Genomic DNA, 23,683 nt, shown 5'->3' with positions numbered 1-23,683 from the left:
CCCCCAAAGATGATTAAAAGGTTAGAAAACCTGCCTTAGAGTGACAGACTCCAGGAGGTGATTCTATTTAGCTTAACAAAGAGAAGGCTGAGGGGTGACTTGATCACAGTCTATAAGTACCTAGATGGGGAACAAATATTTAATAACGGGCTCTTCAGTCTAGCTGAGAAAGGTCAAACACGATCCAATGGCTGGCAGCTGAAGCTAGACACATTCAGACTGGAAATAAGGTGCACGTTTTTAACAGGTGGGTAATTAACCATCAAAACAATTTCCCAAGGGTCGTGGTGGATTCGCCGTCACTGATCAAGACTGGCTGTTTCTCTAACAGCTCTGCGCTAGGAATTCCTTTGGGGTAGCTCTCTGGCCCGAGATGTCCAAGACGTCAGAGTAAATGATCACAATGGTCCCCTCTGGCCTTGGAATCTGTGACGATCCAGGCCCTAGGGCGCCAGGCGCTGGACAAGCATATAGTGAGAGACAGAGGATCCTCAGGGCGGGAAGGGAAATGGAGGCACCAAGAGGGAAAGTGCTTTGCTCAAGATCACAGAGCCGGTCGGTGGCAGAGGCGGGAAAAGAACCCAGGTGTCCTGCCTAGCACCCTGCCTGGTAGGCCGCATTGCCTTTTCTACGGGTTGGCCTTCCAAGACATCACAGCATTAGGCCAGCGAGGCCTCTGGGAGCGGAAATGACCAAAAAGCATCCAGGGGTCAGCTGAGGGGTGAGCTGAGAGGGTCTGAAGTTGGGCTGCCCAGTCCGGGTTATGGAGATGCCAGACCTGGGGAGATCCCACCTCTGGCTTAGCGTAGAGGCTGTGGGGCAGCCTATAGGGTAGAGGTGGGGGAGAGCAGGGGTTTAGCTGCAGTTTGAGCTAAAGCAATGGTCGTTCCACTCCGCAGACCTGGGTTTAAATCCTGCCCGAGGGTCACAACGGACGACCCATCAATGAACCAGCAGGGACCCCTGTGTCTGGGCTGGAGCTGACAAGCACAGCAGCTCCCCCTGGCTCTAACCCTGCCCCATTGATCCCTGGTTCCCACGGCCCTTAGCATCTCCTCAGTGACAAAAAGAACGAGCCGGGACGCAGCCCCCTGGCCCAAGAGGCTGGGGCTGGGAAGACACGTATCACCCTGTGTTTTGCAGACCGCAGCAGCCTGTGGCCTCATCGGCTGCTCCCAGATGTGGCCAAGGAGCCTCTCAAACTGCCCTGCCAGGATTGGGGAGCGGGGGGGAGCCCTGGGCCAGGGGACTAAGCACCTCCCCCACCACCCACCACAGCTGTGCTGTGGTTTATTCTTCTGTCATCGCTATCCCCCCAGGGGAGGAAGACACAAGCCGCCCTCCCCGGCATGGAGTGAAGGTGGGACCGGCCTCCACTTCCCCCCAGCAGGCCGGTGGGTGCAGGCTGGTCTCGGCCAAGGGTTTGGCTTGGGAACCCCATTTCTGAGCATCCTGCAAGCCCCTCCCCCATTCCCTCTATGGGGCTGTGTCCCCGGTGCTGCGATTCCTCCCACCCCCAGGCTCTCTCCGGATGACGGAAGAGAATCCTCAGGCCCAGTGGGCACCCGCACCCGCCGTGTGCTGCTGGGCATTGCGATGAGCATCATGCACCCACCGGGCTGGGCAGCACTGATGCCTCCAAGGTGGGCACAGAGGGGTGCATGTGCCCAGCCTGCAGAGAGGCTGCTCAAGGCAAGGCTGCAATGTGCCACCCCTTCAGCTCTGAGCCAGTGGCCTGGTGACCTGGCACACGAGGTCACCGCGCCACTCAGGACGGCTGGGTGGCCGGGCTAAATCTGCCACCCTAGGCAGCACCCCAGAAATCCGCAGCCCCGGGCAGCTGCCTAGCTTGCCTGTGGCTAGCACGGCCTCTGGGGCACTCTGGGCTGGGCACGGGGTGGGGCTGGGAACTCTGCCTTTGGGCCAAGGAGGGAGAGGGCTCCCCCGTGGTGGGAGGATTTCCGTGCCCAAGGGGATCCCAGCTGCCAGCCCTGGTGTCTCAGCCCAGCGGGGTGAGCACTAGGGAACCCGGTCTGGGTCTCTGTGCCAACCTAGAGCTGCCTCAGGGTGCCATCCTTCCCCCATCAGGCCACCCCACAGATCCCTCCCATTCCCCGCTCTCCAGCCTGTTGCCCGCCGCCTCCTTCCCAGCTATTGCGCAGCAGCTGGGACCCAGCCAAGCCCTCCAGAGGCCGCTCGACTTCCCGGTGCCCAGGGCTTTTCCAGGAACGAACCGCCGTTCAGCACCGTGGCCTCATGCCGACCCAGCCGGGCGGGGCACAGCGCCAGGGGAGAGGGGCAAGGCGGGGCTGCCTAACGCTGCCAGCAGCCCACGGGGACACGCCAAGCAGCCTTGGGCCGGTGCCAGGTGCCGGGAGAGCAGGGGATGCCACGGCCTTGGTGTAGGTGGGGCTCAGCGTGAAGGGAGGGGTGTGGAGGAGGGGCATTTGATGGGCACGTGTCACTAGGGCATAAAAAGGGTCGAGAATGCAGGCCTGCTTCTCAGCAGCCTCTACCCTGGCTGGGAGGGGGGAGACTGCTGGGTGGGGCTGGGAGTCAGGCCTCCAGTTCTGTGCGGGGGGAGGGGGCATCTAGTTGCTGCAATGGGGACAGGCTGGGAGCCAGGACTCCTGGGTTCAATTCCCATCTCACTTTAACGCTGTGTGAAAAGAAGAAATAAAGCTTTTAAATGTTCCTATTTACAGATCAAGGCTCTGACGCTCGGCAGCTCAGTGTTGCAGGCTGGAGACAAGCGCAGGGAGCGAGGGGTCAGTGCCCCTCATGTCTGCGAGGCCGTTATCCCCAAAGCCCCTCTCACAAACAGCACTTGCCATTAAGCATGTTCCTGCTGGCAAAGGCAGTGAGAGTTCCCCCTCCCCACACACCCCCGCTGCAGCCGCCCTCCAGAGGCCAGGAGAACCAGGGCCGCTGGTCTCAGCTATGCTCTGGGCTGCAGCGCTAGGAAACAAAATCTGCTCAGACCCCAGGGCCAGAGAGAGGTGGAGGAGATGTAATGGGCACACCATCTCCCTCTGCTGGATGGAAACAGAACTGCTCGCCTGTGTGTCAGATTCCCGTCACTGCTAACGGGGATTCTCCTTCAACTCTAGCTGGGGGTTGGGGCTTTTGACCCCTAATTCTATCCTTCAGTCACCCTCAAGATGCTTAAAAAACACCCAGGGGTCAAGTCTAAATCCAATATGGAGTCAGGTATAAATAACCCTGTATCACAGAGGGGGAAACTGAGTCACAAGAGGGCAGAGACTTGGCTTAAGGATCACACAGCAAGTCAGTGACTGAGCTGCAAATAGAACCCAGGAGTCCTAGCTCCCAGATCTAAGCACTAGCCCACACTTGCCTCCCAAAGCAGGGGGCAGAACCCAGGAGTCCTAGCTCATTGCCTGATCTAACCACTAAACCACACTCCCTCTGAGATCTTTCTCTGCTCCAAGTTCTACCCATTCCAATGTCCCTTTCCTTTATTATTCATATCACAGCAGCACCAGCCCAAGATTAGGGCCCTGTTGCATCAGGCGCTGCACACACGCCTAGTGAGAGACACCCCCAGCCTTGAAGGGCTCCGTCGCAACACACCAGACAGACAAAAGGCAGGAGGGGAAACTGAGCCACAGAGGAATGAAGTGACTTGCCCACATTCGCCCAGCAGGCCAGTAACAGAGCAAGGAATCAAACCCAGCCATCCTGGCTCCCAGCCCAGTGCTCCATCCACTATGTCACAGAAAGTGGGATCTAGCTCCCACCCACTGCAGGCAGCTGCAATGCCCTGACCAATATGCCCCACTCACCAAGCAGGCACCAAGCAGTTAAAGGAGCAAATGCTGAGTTAATGGCACAGATTTAATGGCGCTCTATTGAGAAAGGTTATTACTATTGAAGACGCCGGGTGTCTGAAATAGACAATGTAATTAAATGAAATATTACGCCAATTAAAAGCCAGGACCCCACATGCCAATATAATTCTTACCTTGGGCCATTCGAAATGTAAATTTAATGTATGACGTCTCATCAGTCCCACATTATATTCTGCTGTCTCGGAGCAGTGGCTAATTTTAGACCGCGCTCCAGCTGGCTCTTCCGCTTCCTCCAGGCCAGCGACACTGGGTTGAGGCAAGAGCTGGGCCTTGGCATCTAATAACCAGGTCCGTACAACGCAATAGTGACTCCTTCTCTCAGCTTTACTTCTGCTTCCAACCCCTGTTTCACATGAGGTGGGAATGGAACCCAAGAGTCCTGACCCCCGCCCCCCAGCCCGCACTCAGCCCTGCACCCTATGAGTCAAATGCATCCTCCCCGGCGCATTAATACTGAGATCCTGGGGAGGGGCTTGGCTTAAAACTGCCCCCTCCCCCTGCACTGGGGCTCGATTCACCCTTTCCCTTCGCAGTAGGGGAGAGGGACAAATGAAGTTAAAAGGCAACTAATGCGCAGCATGAGGAAAGGAAACGTTTTCTAATGAGTGACTTGTGGAACTCTCTGCCCCATGATGTCCTTGAGGCCAAGGGCTGAACAGGGTCCACAGCCACTGTTGCATTAGAGAGAAGATGGGGTTTATAAAGGACTAGGGACCCTTCAGCTTTAGGGCCTGAGCCCACCACCAACTGAACAGGGTCAGGAGGGGATTTCCTCTGAATCAGTGACTGTGGGCAAGTCACTCCGCCACGCTGTGCCTCAGTTTCCCTTCCCACCCACTGTCTGTCTGGTCTGTTCAGCCTGTGAGCTCTTCAGGGGAGGGACTGTCTCTCACTCTGTAGCTGTGCAGTGCCCAGTGCAACAGGGCCCTGGGTTCGGGGGCGGGGAGGGGGGAACAGCTGGATCCAGTTGTAGCTTTTAGGAGAGCCCAGCCAGCCTGGTGCACTGTGCCCCCTCAGGAGCCCCGTGAGCTCCTGCAACCTACAGCTTCCCCATGGCCTGACTTGGCTGCCTCCCCCTCGCCTGCTTTGCTGCCTGGGATTGAACCCACAGCCTCTGGAGCTCAGACCCGCTAGCTGTGGGGCTAAGGAACCCTCTGCCAAACTGCTACACATGAACCAGCCACTGGAGGGAGACAGGGAGCCACTCCAGGGGAGTGGGGCTGTTCTGCACCAGTCCCTGTTGGAGAAGAGGAGGCAGGACACCGAGGTGCAACAGAGTGATGAGCTGACCAGGCGCGGCAGCCCCCACTATGTGATTTCAGCTTCCCCATCCCCCTACTTAGCCTGCCCCTCGCCCCTCCTTGTCTCCCAAACTGCTAAAGGAGAATCCCTGCCAGCTGCTGGCAGTGCAGGGGCTATGGTACACACCGCTGAGCAGGTGAGATCCTGGCCCGCTCCCCAGACTCGTCTGCCCTGTGCACCCCTCCATCCTTCCCCCGGGCCCTCGGCTGGCTGCATCGGAAATTAAAATATAAATAATTCAGTCCCCGTCGCCTTTATGAATAAGAATATGAACCTGACAGAAACCGATTGGGAGTAATTTATGCAGGGGGAGAAGTGACTCTGCTTTCGGATCCATTTGTGAGCAGCAGGGAGCTGGCTGCAGGGGGGGACACCGAACGGGGGGACCGGGAAGGGGAGTCAGGAGGGACTCGTTAGTTTCAATCCGGGCAGGGCTGTAATTGCTCTTGATTGACACACACACCACGTCTTTGGCAAGCGTCAAAGCCCTAGGCACTGCTGCCAGGAGCGCGGCGGGGACGTGTCCCCCTCCCACTGCCATGAGGACAGGAGGTGACAAAAGTGACCCTGGACCCAGATCCGCAGCAGGTGCAAAGAGGTTTAATGGAGCTGGTTTGCATCAGCAGAGGATCTGGGCCCCTGTCTCCAGCCACAGCTCCTGGGAAATGGAGGGACGTTTTGAAAGCCTGCAGGCGGTGTTGAGCCGGGACACCGCAGGACAGTGAGAACCTAAGAGATCCCAGAGGTCAGGACCTCGTTGTTACATCACAGTGCCAATATTAACACAGACAGGAGCGTGCACCCCTGGCCCAGCTGTGTACTAGACAGCTCTCACTCTGCTAGTGCGAATCACTGCACCCCCACAGCAAGCTGGGGCCAACAGCACCTGGGGCCAGTCACTCCACGCCTGGCATACACCTGCATGCCTTGGGCCAGTCTGCACTCAGCACCCCCCGTCCACACTGGGTATCCCTTCCCCTGGGCCAGACCTGGACCAGTCCATGCTGGGCACCACCCTGGTCCAGTCTGCACTGAGCACGAGCGGCCCCATTTCTGTTCCTGTAACTTTTATTCTGGAAACTGGAACGGGTTATGGTTACGAGCCCCAAACCCGTTGCCATCGACGGAGCCAGGGATGGGTGCGGGGGGGATCACTTTCATTTCTTCTAGAGAAAGGGGCAGGTGGAAACAACCAATCTGACTTGTTTAAAAAGCTGATGCCCGTTTCCTAAGGGCATCTCTGTGCTGCGTCTACTGGCGATGCTGCGTTCCGGCTGCGGAGTCCCTGCCCCCGCACACCAGCCTTGGCGGCATAAGTACAGCGATAGGCTGCCATCCGGCGGCTTCCAAGGCCACAGCAGACAGGGGAGTAGCGAAGGGAAGTTCCCCTGGGGAAGCTGCCTGATGTGCAGGAACAGATCAGTGGGTAAGAGACTGGGTGGAAGGTTGTTGGTTTCAGCCTCCCCCAGAAAGGATCATAGAATCATAGAATATCAGGGTTGGAAGAGACCTCAGGAGATCATCTAGTCCAACCCCCTGCTCAAAGCAGGACCAATCCCCAATTTTTGCCCCAGATCCCAAATGGCCCCCTCAAGGATTGAACTCACAAGCCTGGGTTTAGCAGGCCAATGCTCAAACCACTGAGCTATCCCTCCCCCCTTGAAAGGAAACAAAAGGAATGATCCCGTGTCAGACTGGAAAAGACCCTGCTGAGCTGCGTGGGGGGATCTGTTTTCCCATCCCACAAGGACTTGCATGATTTTGAATTTTTTTTCCATCCCAAATTGAGATGAAAAATCCCAATCGCAAAAGAACAGGAGGACTCGTGGCACCTTAGAGACTAACACATTTAGTTGAGCACAAGCTTTCATGGGCTACAGCTCACTTCATCGGATGCATTCAGTGGAAAACACAGTGGGAAGATTTATATACACAGAGAACGTGAAACAATGGGTGTCACCGCACACACAGATGAACTCGGCTGCTACTCTGACATCTCAAAAGTGTCCATGAACCAATTTTTTTCAGTCTGGGGCAATCGAAACCTTTTGTTTTCATCATTCTGAACCGTTTTCTTTGGCGTTTGACGTTTCCTTTCCGTGGAACCGGTTTTTTAAATGCCTACATTAAGGGACAAGTGGCAACAAAAGGGTGTTTCGAACAACAAAACAAAATATGAAACTCTTCCTTTTGAACAGACCAGAATGTCCCATTTCCACAGTTTCTAGCCTTTATTTCTTTTTTTTTTTTTTTCAAAAAAAATTTCTAGCTGGGAAATTTGCCACATCTGACCCTCTCCCCACAAACTATTTCAGTTCTGACAAATTGGCTTTTTTCAGCAAAAAAATTTTCATAAAAAATTTCTAGACTAACTTCAGTTCGGATCCCACCGCTGACACTCATTTATAGCTTGGCCATCAACAAGTCAATGAGGCCAACATTTTCCAAAGTGGCCTCTAATCTTGGTTGCCTGTGTTAAGAGGTTTTAGGGGCAGGATTGCCCACAGGACTCCGGATGTGGGGTCTGAGTATCCCAGCACACCAGGGATCTGTGGGGTGTTCGGAGCCATTGACAATCCGGCCCTTCTTTAGGTGCCCGAATCGGAGTGCCAGGTGAACTCTGTTCATACCAGAACCTGGCTGCCTCACATCCAGTACCCAAAGCAGTGGCCACATTCGAAATTAGTGGCCTGAGCGTCTCTGTGCCTCAGTTTACCCACCTGTAAAATGGGGACAACGATAACTTTGTAAAGTGCTTTGAGATCTCAGACCTTCGGTGCAGCGCGGTGTTTGCCAGTCATAAAATCACAGAATCATAGAATATTAGGGTTTGAAGAGACCTCAGGAGGTCATCTAGTCCAAGCCCCTGCTCAAAGCAGGACCAATCCCCAACTAAATCATCCCAGCCAGGGCTTTGTCAAACTGGGCCTTAAAAACCTATAAGGATGGAGATTCCACCACCTCCCTAGGTAACGCATTCCAGTGCTTCACCACCCTCCTCGTGAAATAGTTTTTCCTAATATCCAACCTAAACCTCCCCCACTGCAACTTCAGACCATTGCTCCTTGTTCTGTCATCTGCTACCGCTGAGAACAGCCTAGCTCCATCCTCTTTGGAACCCCCCTTCAGGTAGTTGAAGGCTGCTATCAAATCCCCCCTCATTCTTCTCTTCTGCAGACTAAACAAGCCCAGTTCCCTCAGCCTTTCCTCGTAAGTCATGTGCCCCAGCCCCCTGTTCATTTTCGTTGCCCTCCGCTCGACGCTCTCCAATTTGTCCACATCCTTTCTGTAGTGTGGGGCCCAAATCTGGACGCAGTACTCCAGATGTGGCCTCACCAGTGCCAAATAGAGGGGAATAATCACTTCCCTCGACCTGCTGGCAATGCTCCTACTAATGCAGCCCAATATGCCGCTAGCCTTCTTGGCAACAAGGGCCCACTGCTGACTCATATCCAGTTTCTCGTCCACTGTCACCCCTAGGTCCTTCTCTGCAGAACTGTCACTTAGCCAGTCAGTCCCCAGCCTGTAACAGTGCCTGGGATTCTTCCATCCTAAGTGCAGGACTCTGCACTTGTCCTTGTTGAACCTCATCAGATTTCTTTTGGCCCAATCCTCCAATTTGTCTAGGTCACTCTAGACCCTATCCCTACCCTCCAGTATATCTACCTCTCCCCCTAGCTTACTGTCAGCAGCCAGCGCCCTGTGGATCGACAGCACCACCCAGAGGGTCTGTTGGATCGCACGGATCAGCCAGCTGGTTTGTTCTGGGCAGTTAGGAGCAGGGGGAAGGTGCCATGCTATTTCCAGCTCCCAGAGCCGCTCTCACGGGATGCTGCGCGAAGGCTGCATGGGGAAGGGTGACTTTCCCGGCTGGCTGCTGCAGAAGGGCGCGGGGCAGGGGAGGGCTGGGTGTCTCCAGCCTTCAAGTCCATGGGAGCTACCTTACTCTGCCTGTGAGTTACTACTCCATGCCAGTGCGGTGCTACCCCATGGCTGACTCAGGGCAAGGCAGACAACACAGCGCGAAAGCCCCAGTATCCAGCCAATCACTCCTTCCTCAGAAAGCAGGGAACAGCAGCTTCTGGACTCCAGCTCTTCCCTGGGCCTAACCGAGGCCCCAGTCTTACCCCATCCTTGGCCAAGGCAGGGGTGCGTGCAAGTGACAGGCCATGTTACCCAGGCGGGAGAGAGGGCTCCCACCGCATCACCATGATGGGATAAGAAGGGGCTCGGCCCAGGCAATCGGTGGGAGAGATCGGGGCTGAGAGACCCAGAAGCATGGAGTTGGCCAGAGGCCATGGGGGCAAAACCAAACTCCCTAGCTGCCCCAGAAGCCCTGCATCCAAGCCTCCTGCGCCCAAACTCCAAGACTGCGACAACCTGAACTGGGACCCCAAGATCACAGCTCTGTACCCCGTGAATAACTCGGAACTGCCACATCCCCTCTGCTTCAGCCTTGAACCACCAACCCTGTCCCGTTCCTGCGCCGTGCTCTGCATCATCCCAAGATCCTGGCTCGCTGGGTCCAAGACACCATGCCAGGAGGGGCATCAAACTGCAATGGAAATACCCCCACCCCGCCCCTGAGGAGAGCTGCCAGAGGAAGCCATTGACACCAAACACACAATCCTCTGAGGTGCACAGATCCTGCAAGGAGCTGGGCTCCATACTCGGCAGGTGCCTGCAGCTGGCCCCTTATCTCCTAACTCTTGACCGATATACATGCCTAGAGCACTCCTGGGACACCACAGAGAGCGCCAGCCCCCCGCCCCTTTGCAGCCTGAATATTGTGGGGGGCAAAGAGACCCCCTGCTGCTCAGGAGGAGGCATTGCAAAGCACAAGGCGAGAATGCCCCCCCCCGCGCCCCCACACCCTACTGCCGGCCGCGGCCTTACCTTAGCTTCCAGGGTCCGGGGGCAGCTATGCACGGCCGGGGCTGGCCAGGCACTTGGGCGACTCTGGGGGTCCAGCAAGGCTGAGGGGAGACACAATTCAAAGGGGAGGGAGGTGAGATACAAGGTCAGACAGGCAGCACGGGGGGGTATCGAGGACCTGTGTTCAGTCAGCTGCATGGGGATGGCACTGAACCAGGATCGTGGCACTGCCAGGGGCACAGTGCCCCAGCCCTGCCGTCTGCTCCACGGCCCAAGTAGCCCATTGGTCCCCAAGGTAATTAACCACTAACGAACCGAAGAATTCTAGTAAGAGAGACACAGGCCTGGCTAGGCCAAGTGGGGGGGGGCAGTGCCTGCCGGACAGCATCTGGGCATCACAGGGCAGCGCTACTCCTCTTTGGCACTGGGCGAGACTCCCACTGGGCACGGGTCCCCCTGGATCAGGTGCCACCGATCAGAGAGGGCGAGGCTGGGAGCTTGTGGCTGACACGCATGCCCCAGGCATGCACACGCATGGGCATACGCAACCCCCAAATACACAGACAGAGGAAGCAAAGTAGAGGTTAGCCACCCCCGCGTCTGCAGTCAGGGGACAGCCTGATCCAGAGGGGAACTCCCAGCTCCCCCGAAGCCCCAGAGCTAAACCTGGGAACTAGGCCTGGGCTGATGGGTCACAGCACAGGACTGGGTGCGGCCAGGGGCATGCACAGGGGCTGTGCTCAGGTTCACATAATTCACAGGCACCCCTGGGAGCCGCCTCCTCCCTGCCCCACAGGTTGGGCACACCCAACCTCATCTGCCACCCTTTCACCTCGTGCCGGCTGGTACCTCTGAGCCAGGCACTCTCAGCACTGTCCCCCGGCGCATACCCCCCTCACCCCCCAAGCATGTGACCCTAGTCCCAGTGGGGACACGGCCCCAGGATGGAGCTCCCACCAGACGATCCCGGGGGGGAGTTATTTTTAGCCGGACGGCGACTCCGAAGGAAGCAAAGTCAGCAGCGTGACAGAAATAGCCCTGTTAGAGAGCCCTGCATCAATGGATATAGATCCCTATGGCGGACGGGGCAGGGGGGTCTCCAGATAGCCGGCCTCGGCGGAGGGTTGGGGGGCAGGAACGAGACCCTTGTGCTGCGAGCCCTGCAATCCGGCTGCAGATGTGCCACTGAGCAAGGTTATACATATCCCCCCGTCAGACCCACCCACATGCTCTCCCTCCAGCAGGTGGCGACAGCCAGTGGGGCTTCCCCAGGTGGGTGCTGCGGGCGCTGACAAGGAGCTGGGGGGGGGGGCACAGATTGCCCCATCACGCCCCCGCCTACCCCGAATGGATGGAGGGCTAATGGCAGGGCTGGGTGGGGAGGGTGCAGAGGAAACCGGCAGTGAAAGGGTTAGGGGGTTGAGAAGAACGGGTGAGGGGGGCTGGAAACCGGCTCGGGGAGCACAGGAGGGTGTCCAGCCCTGACTGTGTAACCGAACCCCCAAGGTGCCCGGGCCAGCAGGACGGGGGAGGCAGGTGCCCAACGATGCCAGCCCAGCAAGACAAGCCGCTTGGTCTTCACAGTCAGGGTCAAGTGGCAGAGCCAGCATCCTAGCAGGGAAAGGGGGCTCCCCCAAATTGCTCTGCCTGGGGAAAGAACAGCGGAGGGACGGACGGAGGGACAGACAGGCAGGCAGGGTGGACGGTGACAGGCACACACAGGGACCCTCCCTGCCTCCAGGTGCCACTGAAATCTCAGCTGCCGCCCACCCGCGCCCGCAGAAAGGGGAGCCCCAACGACCAGCGCCGCGAGTCGGATGCGGAGTCACGAGCTGCTTCCCCCACCGAGATTCGATCCGGGGCTCCCCGTGGGCCGCATCGTGCTACTCCAGCCTTCTAGGCAGGCAAGCGTGTGACCCAAAACCTGATCTACCCACGCCTGCCCCAGCTGCTCTCTCCCTACCTGGCTGCTCAGACCGAGGCCACAGGGTGTTACCAGGCCGCCTTCAGAGAGGCCTTGAGCAGCAGGGTGAGTCTGAGCCCCTGGCCATGCGACCCCTAAGGAGGCGCATTATCTGAGCCAGGGATCAGCCGACCCGCATGGGACAGCATCCCATGCAAGAGGCAATTTCGGGATGAATGGGGAGATTCAGTGCAGAGTCAGAGAGGCCTTTTGTTTCCCTGATTGAAGGCTGCCCGGGTGTCACAGGAGCCGTCCCGCTTCATTTGCATGGCACAGAGAAACTCCATGAAGTCTTCCCGCGGGCTGCGGTGCCCGAGGCAGATGCGCCAAGGCTTCCTGGTTAAACGCCAACAGCTGGATCTGGATTACGCCCACTTTAGGGAGGTTAGGAACAGCTTCCAAGCAGGTCAGGGAGCATGCTGGCTCAGCAGCCGTGGGCATGTGGCCCATGGGCAGCACCAGCCAGGGGGGGTACTGCCAGCCGTGAGGCAGGCAGGGGCAATGCAAGCTTCCCCTGGGCAGCTCTGCTGCCACGCTTTGCTCTGACCCTAGGGCACATGCCGCAGTCCCAGACTCGGGGCCCCGATCAAACTGTCAGTGCCCCTCTGTCCCAGCCCCCCGCCCCCCGCGCTATCCCAGCCCTGCCAGATCCCATTGCTCCCAGCCCGGACCAAAGGGCTGGCTCTTGGGCAGTGCCCGGGGAGCATGGGGCCGGGGGGGGGGGGGACTCACGAGGCGCTCAGCGGCTCCCTGCGGGACGAATGAAGTTCTCCAGACACGGAGGCGGTACAACTGAAGCTTTGCAACCACAGCCTCTTTCCCAGTCAATTTCCCTCTCTCCGTCGCTCTGACATCTGAGTCCAGCTGCGCGGCCGCCACGCCTGCCCCCGGGGACCAGGGATATTCTCACCCCCCTCCCCGCCCACTGCGAACCCAAGATTGCCAGGCTCGCTGGGCTGCGTCGGAGGGAAACAAAAGCAGATCGGATCCGTGACGGAAACGTGGCGCTTTAATTGGGCTCAGTGAAGAGGAAATGAAATGCATGGGGGGGTGTCCCTAAGAGAAAGAGCAGGAGGGGGGCTATAACAGGGGTGTAATTGTTGCGCTTTCCACTCCAGCTCCCTCAGAAAGGTCTGATCGGCCTTGATTGCTAACACGTGTGGGAAATCCTGAGGAGGGAGCCGGTCTCTGTGCAGAGCAGGGAATTGAGGGCAGATTGCCCGCTGCCCATGCGGGGCCCTGCCAGCTCCTGGGGAAGCAGCCGCTGCAAGAGGATCCACGGCCCCATTGTGCCAGGCGCTGCACAGACCCCGGGCGAGACCAGGGCCCTGTTATGCCAGGTGCTGCCCCGCTGTCCTGGGCGCTGGATAGACCCCAGCTGAGAGCAGGGCCCCGTTGTGTCAGGCACTGCACAGACCCTGGGCGAGAGCAGGGCGCCTTTGTGCCGGGCGCTGCACAGACCCTGGGCGAGAGCAGGGCCCTGTTATGCCAGGTGCTGCCCCGTTGTCCTGGGCGCTGGATAGACCCAGCTGAGAGCAGGGCCCCATTGTGTCAGGCGCTGCACAGACCCCGGGTGAGAGCAGGGCGCCGTTGTGCCGGGCGCTGCACAGACCCCGACTGAGAGCAGGGCCCCGTTATGCTGGACACTGAGCTGATCTGAACTAAGGGAGAATCCCTGCCACAAAGAGCTTGGAGACCTGCCCCCCACCCTTTGTCTGCTCTGCTCATGCTGTGAGCTGTCTGGGGCCAGGACTGTCTCTCACCCTGCATCTGTGCAGCCCCCAGCACAAGGGGACCCTGATCTTGGTTGGTGCTACCACAGCATCCCAAACAACAGTCAGACGGTGCAACGGGACGGCACTGCTGTAAAACGTGGCGAGGGGGACGGGGGACTCCAGAGGTGCAGAGCATGGTGGGGAAACAGAGAGAACCCGAGCTCGTGGCTCTTACGGGCTTTAGCTTGGAACCACAGGGCTGAATCACCCAGGGGCTTTCCAGGAAACATGCCCTGGCTGGAGAAACTCGTGCCTCACTCATGATCTACGTTCTGCACAGGAGCATCAAGAGTTTAAGCTGCCTGGGGGAGCGAAGGATGTCCAGGGCTCAGCGACCCAGCTAAGCTGCCTCCCCCTTCATGTTCTTCCCAGCTCCCTTGGCTGATCTCCCGGACGGTTCTCGGCAGAAGGTAATTGCCCCCCATAGAAGTTTGCTGTGTGGAGCGTGACACCATATGCGAGCGCCAAGACCAGCCCGTTGGAAGTCCCTGGGTGCTGGCCAGCCCAAGGCCAAGGAGCGTGGGGCCAATCTCCATCCAGCCTGCGGAACAGCCGCTGCAGTGAGATCCAGGGCCCTGGCTGTTGATATGTGTATTATGGTCATGCTGGCCAAGAGCAGGGCCCCCGCTGTGCCAGGCGCTGCACAGACCCCGGGCCAGAGCACGGCCCCGTTGTCCTGGGCGCTGGATAGACCCCGACCGAGAGCAGGGCCCCGATGTGCCGGGCGCTGCACAGACCCCGACCGAGATCAGGGCTCCGATGTGCCGGGCGCTGCACAGACCCCGACCGAGAGCAGGGCCCCGTTGTGCCGGGCGCTGCACGGACCCCGACCGAGAGCAGGGCCCCGTTGTGCCAGGCGCTGCACGGACCCCGACCGAGAGCAGGGCCCCGTTGTGCCAGGCGCTGCACGGACCCCGACCGAGAGCAGGGCCCCGATGTGCTGGGCGCTGCACGGACCCCGACCGAGAGCAGGGCCCCGTTGTCCTGGGCGCTGGATAGACCCCGACCGAGAGCAGGGCCCCGATGTGCCGGGCGCTGCACAGACCCCGACCGAGAGCAGGGCCCCGATGTGCCGGGCGCTGCACAGACCCCGACCGAGAGCAGGGCCCCGATGTGCCGGGCGCTGCACAGACCCCGACCGAGATCAGGGCTCCGATGTGCCGGGCGCTGCACGGACCCCGACCGAGAGCAGGGCCCCGATGTGCCGGGCGCTGCACAGACCCCGACCGAGAGCAGGGCCCCGATGTGCCGGGCGCTGCACAGACCCCGACCGAGATCAGGGCTCCGATGTGCCGGGCGCTGCACGGACCCCGACCGAGAGCAGGGCCCCGTTGTGCCGGGCGCTGCACGGACCCCGACCGAGAGCAGGGCCCCGTTGTGCCGGGCGCTGCACGGACCCCGACCGAGATCAGGGCCCCGATGTGCCGGGCACTGCACAGACCCCGACCGAGAGCAGGTCCCCGTTGTGCCGGGCGCTGCACGGACCCCGACCGAGAGCAGGGCCCCGATGTGCCGGGCGCTGCACGGACCCCGACCGAGAGCAGGGCCCCGATGTGCCGGGCGCTGCACAGACCCCGACCGAGATCAGGGCCCCGTTGTGCCGGGCGCTGCACAGACCCCGACCGAGATCAGGGCCCCGTTGTGCCGGGCGCTGCACAGACCCCGACCGAGATCAGGGCCCCGTTGTGCCGGGCGCTGCACAGACCCCGACCGAGATCAGGGCCCCGTTGTGCCGGGCGCTGCACAGACCCCGACCGAGATCAGGGCCCCGTTGTGCCGGGCGCTGCACAGACCCCGACCGAGAGCAGGGCTCCGATGTGCCGGGCGCTGCACGGACCCCGACCGAGAGCAGGGCCCCAATGTGCCGGGAGCTGCACGGACCCCGACCGAGAGCAGGGCCCCGATGTGCCGGGCGCTGCACGGACCCCAACCGAGAGCAGGGCCCCGATGTGCCGGGCGCTGCACAGACCCCGACCGAGAGCAGGGCCCCGATGTGCCGGGCGCTGCACAGACCCCGACCGAGAGCAGGGCCCCGATGTGCCGGGCGCTGCACGGACCCCGACCGAGAGCAGGGCCCCGTTGTGCCGGGCGCTGCACGGACCCCGACCGAGAGCAGGGCCCCGATGTGCCGGGCGCTGCACGGACCCCGACCGAGAGCAGGGCCCCGATGTGCCGGGCGCTGCACAGACCCCGACCGAGAGCAGGGCCCCGATGTGCCGGGCGCTGCACAGACCCCGACCGAGAGCAGGGCCCCGATGTGCCGGGCGCTGCACGGACCCCGACCGAGAGCAGGGCCCCGATGTGCCGGGCGCTGCACGGACCCCGACCGAGAGCAGGGCCCCGATGTGCCGGGCGCTGCACGGACCCCGACCGAGAGCAGGGCCCCGATGTGCCGGGCGCTGCACGGACCCCGACCGAGAGCAGGGCCCCGTTGTGCCGGGCGCTGCACGGACCCCGACCGAGAGCAGGGCCCCGTTGTGCCGGGCGCTGCACGGACCCCGACCGAGAGCAGGGCCCCGTTGTGCCGGGCGCTGCACGGACCCCGACCGAGAGCAGGGCCCCGTTGTGCCGGGCGCTGCACGGACCCCGACCGAGAGCAGGGCCCCGTTGTGCCGGGCGCTGCACGGACCCCGACCGAGAGCAGGGCCCCGTTGTGCCGGGCGCTGCACGGACCCCGACCGAGAGCAGGGCCCCGTTGTGCCGGGCGCTGCACGGACCCCGACCGAGAGCAGGGCCCCGTTGTGCCGGGCGCTGCACGGACCCCGACCGAGAGCAGGGCCCCGTTGTGCCGGGCGCTGCACGGACCCCGACCGAGAGCAGGGCCCCGTTGTGCCGGGCGCTGCACGGACCCCGACCGAGAGCAGGGCCCCGTTGTGCCGGGCGCTGCACGGACCCCGACCGAGAGCAGGGCCCCGTTGTGCCGGGCGCTGCACGGACCCCGACCGAGAGCAGGGCCCCGTTGTGCCGGGCGCTGCACGGACCCCGACCGAGAGCAGGGCCCCGATGTGCCGGGCGCTGCACGGACCCCGACCGAGAGCAGGGCCCCGTTGTGCCGGGCGCTGCATGGACCCCGACCGAGAGCAGGGCCCCGATGTGCTGGGCGCTGCACGGACCCCGACCGAGAGCAGGGCCCCGTTGTCCTGGGCGCTGGATAGACCCCGACCGAGAGCAGGTCCCCGATGTGCCGGGCGCTTCACAGACCCCGACCGAGAGCAGGGCCCCGATGTGCCGGGCGCTGCACGGACCCCGACCGAGAGCAGGGCCCCGATGTGCCGGGCGCTGCACGGACCCCGACCGAGAGCAGGGCCCCGATGTGCCGGGCGCTGCACGGACCCCGACCGAGAGCAGGGCCCCGCTGTGCCGGGCGCTGCACGGACCCCGACCGAGAGCAGGGCCCCGATGTGCCGGGCGCTGCACGGACCCCGACCGAGAGCAGGGCCCCGCTGTGCCGGGCGCTGCACGGACCCCGACCGAGAGCAGGGCCCCGCTGTGCCGGGCGCTGCACGGACCCCGACCGAGAGCAGGGCCCCGCTGTGCCGGGCGCTGCACGGACCCCGACCGAGAGCAGGGCCCCGCTGTGCCGGGCGCTGCACGGACCCCGACCGAGAGCAGGGCCCCGCTGTGCCGGGCGCTGCACGGACCCCGACCGAGAGCAGGGCCCCGCTGTGCCGGGCGCTGCACGGACCCCGACCGAGAGCAGGGCCCCGCTGTGCCGGGCGCTGCACGGACCCCGACCGAGAGCAGGGCCCCGTTGTGCCGGGCGCTGCACGGACCCCGACCGAGAGCAGGGCCCCGTTGTGCCGGGCGCTGCACGGACCCCGACCGAGAGCAGGGCCCCGATGTGCCGGGCGCTGCACGGACCCCGACCGAGAGCAGGGCCCCGATGTGCCGGGCGCTGCACGGACCCCGACCGAGAGCAGGGCCCCGTTGTGCCGGGCGCTGCACGGACCCCGACCGAGAGCAGGGCCCCGTTGTGCCGGGCGCTGCACGGACCCCGACCGAGAGCAGGGCCCCGTTGTGCCGGGCGCTGAACGGACCCCGACCGAGAGCAGGGCCCCGTTGTGCCGGGCGCTGCACGGACCCCGACCGAGAGCAGGGCCCCGCTGTGCCGGGCGCTGCACGGACCCCGACCGAGAGCAGGGCCCCGTTGTGCCGGGCGCTGCACGGACCCCGACCGAGAGCAGGGTCCCGTTGTGCCGGGCGCTGCACGGACCCCGACCGAGAGCAGGGTCCCGTTGTGCCAGGCGCTGCAGAGACCCTGACTGAGAGCCTGTCGGGTGTGTTCAGTGCCTGGCACAACTGAGAGCAGGGCCCCCGCATGATACCAGGCTACTTGTTCTCATTGACAACTGAGCCAGCAGCCATCAGTGCAATGAGTGGGGTGTTCTTAGGGGCTCACTCTCTATGTGTTTTAATGGAAGGAAATACAGGAACTTCCGAACTGGATCAGACCAGGGTCCATCCACCCTTTTATCCTGCCTCCCACAGTGACCACAGTCACACAACAGGGCAGAGCAGAGCCAGAAATAGAACCCAGTAGTCCTGACATCAAGCCCAATGCTGGGAATGAAGCTCTGGGAGGGGAGTGGGGTCTAATGGTTAAAGTGGGGGGCTGGGAGCCAGGACTCCTGGGTTCTGTTCCGAGCTCTGGGAAGGGAGTGGGGTCCACTGGTCTCAGTGGAGTGGCTGGGAACCAGGAGTCCTGACTCCTGTCAAATACCCAGTGGCTGATTCCTGTGGTGGACAAGAGGAAACCACAGCAGCCCTTGTCCTGGTCTGGCTCCCCAGCCAAAGCCAACAGGCTGCTGCTGAGAGGAGACCTAGCCCGGTGAACTCTTTGGAGCCTGGTGTTTCCCAGCGCCGGGTGGGGGGCGTCGATACGAGTGCAGCCTGGCAGGGGAGACCCAACAGGAGGCAGTGCTGAGCCAAAGCCCTTGTGTAGTACTGGGGACAGGTGGGGAATAGCGCAGCTGCTGCCCCAGCAGAGGGCGCTCTTCTCTGAGCCAGTGCAGTGCCCCAGCAGGGGGTGCGGAGCTGTGGGGTGGGGGGTTCAGTAGGACGTGCTCCTGCCTTTGAGCATTGCTGAGCCAGGGCACCTGGGTTCTCTTCCCAGCTCTAGGAACGGAGCGGGGCCTAGTGGTTAAAGCAGGGTGCGGGGTGGGAACCTGGAGTCCTGGGCTGTGATCCCAGCTCTGGGAGGGGAAAGGGCTCTAGTGGTTACAGCAGGGAGGAGCTGGAGAGTCAGGACTCCTGGGTTCCTCAAAGGAGCATGGTCTCTCGGCCAGGGGAGTCAGGACTCCTGGGTTCAAAGGCAATAAGTTCCGGGCACATCACAGATTTTAGTTAAAGGAGAACTACGGAGCTGCTATGCTGTGCCATCCCTGGGCGCGTGCCCCCCCCAGGTCAGACCCACTCCTGTCTTCTCCTGCTGGTGAGTGCCCCCCAGCTCAGACTCCTGCCCGCCCTCACCCCCACTGGGCGGTCAGCGTGCCTAGTGCCCAGAGCAGCCCGGAGGAGGCGGGGCGTTAAGCATCCATGCAATTGTATCGACTGGACCATTAATGAGGTCAGGACTCCTAAAGCCGCCTTTATTATTTGAAACGTAAATAATTAAATTCAAGACAATAAATCACTATTAATGCCAAGGGTCAGGGCAGGGAGTGGTGTGAGTGGGATGGGAGAGGGGAGTGCATCGGGCTGCATCATTAGGAGACCCTACAATAACAAGTCAGTGTCTGTGAAGGACCCTACAATAGCATCCATGAGAGACCCTACAAGGTGCTTTACAAACAATGGCTTATTGTGGTCACTGTCAGACCCATGTTACGGGTGGGGAAACTGAGGCATGGTGGGGCAACGTAATGTGCTTCAGGACACGCGGCAGGGAATTGACCCCAGGATTCACACTGGGGCCAGGAGTTCTGACTCTCAGCCCAGTGCTTTAATCACTAGTCCATGCTGCCCAATGACGGCCGGCCTCAAAGGGTTAACAAGGGCAGAGCTGGCTGGCTGGCAGCCCCATTTCCGTTGTGGCACCCGCCCCTGACAAAACGCCAGGCTGCCATGGCCAATGCCCATTCTGCACCAAACTGCAGCTGCCTTTAGCCGCTGTGAACGGCTGACACCGACGCAGGATTCACACCGCTCAAGGCTGGCAAGGCCACCACTACAGGGGAGGAAGCCTGCTCGACTTTGCACAATGTGGTGGAAGAAGGAGGGGTTGCTCCACAGGAGAGGAGGGCTTGTGTGTGCACGCACATATGTGTGCTTATTTGTGTGTGCAGGCGTGTTTGCACATGTGTAGGCACGCGCACAGGTATGGCTGGGCACGTGCATCCGTGTGCATGCACACGCGTGTGCTCGGGCGGGTGCATGTGCACGAGCATGTATCTGGATGCCTGCACGTGTGTGCAGGTATGTACAAGAATGTGCGTGTGGATGCATGCACGTGGGCAGGTATATATGTGTGTGCACGTTTGTGTGCGCAGGAGTTTTGCACGCAGGTCTCTGTGTTTGTGTCTGTGGGCACATGACGGGGTGGGTGGCAGGCGGCACTTGGAAGCCATCGCTGAAGCGAATGAAGTCACGGCTTCTAAGGAGGCGAAGTAACAGCCCCAGTGTGAATCCTAGCGCAGGCGGGGAGCCATTTTAAGGGCTGCCAACTTTCTTCTTAATTATTAAAGAGCCCACAATGTATCACAGCTAACTACTGTTGGTGTGGGGAGAGTCAGCAACGGGGTAAGTTATGGCTCGCCTCGGGCACGGGAACGACACCGGATTGCAGCCTGCGCCGTGGCCCAGACCTCACCGGCCCGACGCTCGTCGAAGCCAGTCCAGAGGTGCTCAGCTGCACTGATTACCGTGGTGCACACCCTCACACACACACACACACACAGAGCACTGATCTCTATGCACAAGCTAGGACGTGCATGGATACCTGCATGCTCATGCAGCTGCCCTCCCACCCCGAATCCTTCCCCTGAACTAGGCTCAGCGGGTCCAATGCCCTGTCGCCCTGTGGTCAGCCAGTCGTTTGCATCAGGGCAAAGCGAGTCCCCCCTCCCACCCACACCCCTCCACTTTGCACTGGCGCAGGCAACTGCCCGGCGGCCGGGCCACGGTGCATCGGCCCCCCTGTATTCGTTATTTGTATTCCACTAATGCCTAGAAGTCCCAGCTGAGATGGGACCTGCCTGGTCACTGGGCCCTGAGCTCAGAGACACACCCAGGTGCTTTAAGCACATGCAGGTTTGATTTAATGGGCACGGCACAGAGCCAGATCGTTAGCGGACGCAAGCTAGCGCAGCTCCATTGACTTCACTGATTTAAACCGCGGGGGTTCTGACCCCATTGACTCCAATGGAGTGACGCGCATTTACCCCGTGGGGGATCTGGCCCATTGACTCCAACGGAGTGATGCCCATTCACACATGCTGGGGATCTGGCCCATGCTCCGTGGGGCTGAGCTGTGCAATGACAGTGGGGGTTTCCCAGGCTGGAGGATGCACTCCTCTGTGGCGGTTCGCAGGGGGGTGTCCCTGGGGCAGTCCCCACCCCTAGGTCTAACTGGCTGGAGCCCTGATCCTTCCTGAGCGCCTCTTGAAACTGACCAGCTGCTTTCCCTCTCCTTTTTGGGGAATTCAAGCATTCCCCCTCCCCTCCCCGACCCGAGGGGCAGTGACCAGCTCTGGGCGGCCCCAGGCTGGCTCCAGCCAAAAGCAGAGCCGACCACGCTGGCTCCTTGCCCGCCCCAGCCCAGAGAGGTGCAGACAAAGAGCAGAAGCCACAGGAGAGCCCAAGCTTTCCAACCTCCTCTCGGCTGTAACTAGCGGGGGACAGAAATGGGCCTGACTCCCATGAGGGCTCGGGGTCTGGAAGCCAAGTGTGCAGAGCCCCCAACAGGAGCCAGATCTTCAGAAGGGGCATGCAGAAATGTGCGTGTGCATTCACACACGTGTGTGGATGTGCGCATATGCATTTGTGCATGCGTGTGTGTGTGCACGACCGCGTATGGAGAGCAATGTGCATCCAACGTGCAATGCTCTTGTGAAAATTCTGGCTGAAGCCTGGGAGTTTAGCAGGGGAGAGGGCAATCAAAGCGGGCAGAGCTGCGGGAGACAGGATGGGTCAGTGGGCACAGCACAGGGCTAGCAGTCAGGACGCCTGAATTTCATATCTAGCCCAAGGAGGGGAGTGGGGTCTGGTGGTTAGAGCCAGGGGCTGGGAGTCAGGACTCCTGGGTTCTATTTCCCAGCTCTGGGAAGGGAGTGGGGTGTAATGATTAGAGCAGGGGATTTGGAGTCAGGACTAACACTCCCCCCCACACACAATCATTCTCATATTTGGGGGTGAATTTAACACCATTTTCGGGGAAGGGCAGGGGCTGAAGATTGAAGTTCTCTGACGCTTTCCAGGGCAAGACCAGTCTGGATCCTAACAGCGGGTGCTCCCTGTTACCCCAGATTTAAGGGGTGTGTGTACCCCAGATTGTAATCAAACTAATTGCAACCATATTATGTGCATTCAGCCATCACAAATTAATCAAATAAAACACCACACAGTAGAGGGTTAATTGGAAAGCAAGCTTTTAGAGGCAAGGTCAAAACGAGCTGGCAGTTTCTGCTAATTAGAATGGAAAAAGGGGGAAAACAAGTGAACAAATAAAAGTAAAAATAAATTAAGTAAATAAAAATCCTTACGTCTGGGTGCCTTCAATATGAAACATTTATTACAAATTTTAAAATGTAATAATTTTCTAGGGGTGATTGTAACCTGTGTCTTTTATAAAAGCGAGTTATAAAAAACTAGCTAATATAGTGGACTTCAAAGCCGTCCTCTGAAGCCATTTTGAGGAATGTTTTTTCATAACACCGGTTTTTCCCCAGTGGGTGAGCAACTGGCCACTGCGAACCCGCTGTTAATTACCCAATATTGTTTCAGAATTAAGGTAAATATCTGGAGTGTCCTAAACCTGTTGCTTCTGCCTGTGTGTGCTTAAATCTAATAAACTGCATTTTAGATAGCGCACGGTTACTCGCATTAATCTTTTATCAGATGGAATTGCTGTGTTCCCACTGATTGATTTCCTGACGCTGCCTGAGTGAAACAGTGAAGTTGCCCTGCTGTGGGGTCTAAAAACCCTGGGTAACATGCCGCCATCCCGCAGCTATTCCTTTCGCCTCCAGCTCACCCTTCCTCCCGGCCCTGGTGCCCTGGGCCTCTGTCACCTCCAGGCTGGGTCCCCCTAACTCCACGACAGTGGAGACGATGGACAGCCTGGTACGGCACACGGCTGCCCACCCCCTGCGTGGCTCAGGCCACCGTGCGCCAGTCCCTGCACCAGCCCCACTCAGCATCCCCCGCCCGTTTGAGGCCCTGCTCCTAATTCTCCCAGCAACAAATGGCTCAGCAATTTCAGGGAGTGAATATCCATCGACACACGCCCGCGACAGCTGAGCGGAGCTGGGACAAGGCTGGCTGGGGCGCAGGAGAGCTGGGGATACGATCAAACCCCCCGAGGAGACCAGGCGGATCCAGAGTCTGACCAGCTTTAGGAGGTGTCGCACCACCTTCTTCTGCCAGGGAGCCTTTCTGCCACAGGACAAACGCTCCTTTTACTCCCAACCCTACCAATCCCTTCCCATCCCCCACAAAACCTACCCTAAGCAGAGTTCCGGGCCCAGAAAGGGAGAAGAGCCAGAGACTCCATCAAGGCCATTAGGGGCTTTGCTATTGCTCCTGATTTTATGTGGAAGGTGCCCAGACACCTCAGTGGTGGGCAGCAGGATAACACCCTAAGGGGAAGCTAGTTAGCTAGAATTACCCCATGTGGCTGCCAGCAGGGGAGGGCTGTCCTCATGGACTCTTCAGTCCTTGGTCTTATGATCCTGAGATCA

The 23,683-nt window shown here is 60.2% G+C and overlaps 1 protein-coding gene across 2 annotated transcripts in view; it reads right to left on the bottom strand.

Moving 5' to 3' along the window:
• SEMA6C (semaphorin 6C) overlaps window positions 1–23,683 on the bottom strand; it is a 94,109-nt gene that overhangs the window by 52,941 nt on the left and 17,485 nt on the right. For both annotated transcript variants that reach the window (XM_084613868.1, XM_084613869.1), the window contains exon 2: window positions 10,071–10,150. The gene's annotated coding sequence lies outside the window, so the exon portion shown is untranslated. The remainder of the gene's footprint in view (window positions 1–10,070; window positions 10,151–23,683) is intronic.

This window comes from Lepidochelys olivacea (assembly GCF_965140295.1).
Source record: "Lepidochelys olivacea isolate rLepOli2 genome assembly, chromosome: 24".
NCBI lineage: Eukaryota > Metazoa > Chordata > Testudines > Cheloniidae > Lepidochelys > Lepidochelys olivacea.
This window is presented reverse-complemented; position numbering and strand designations above follow the sequence as displayed.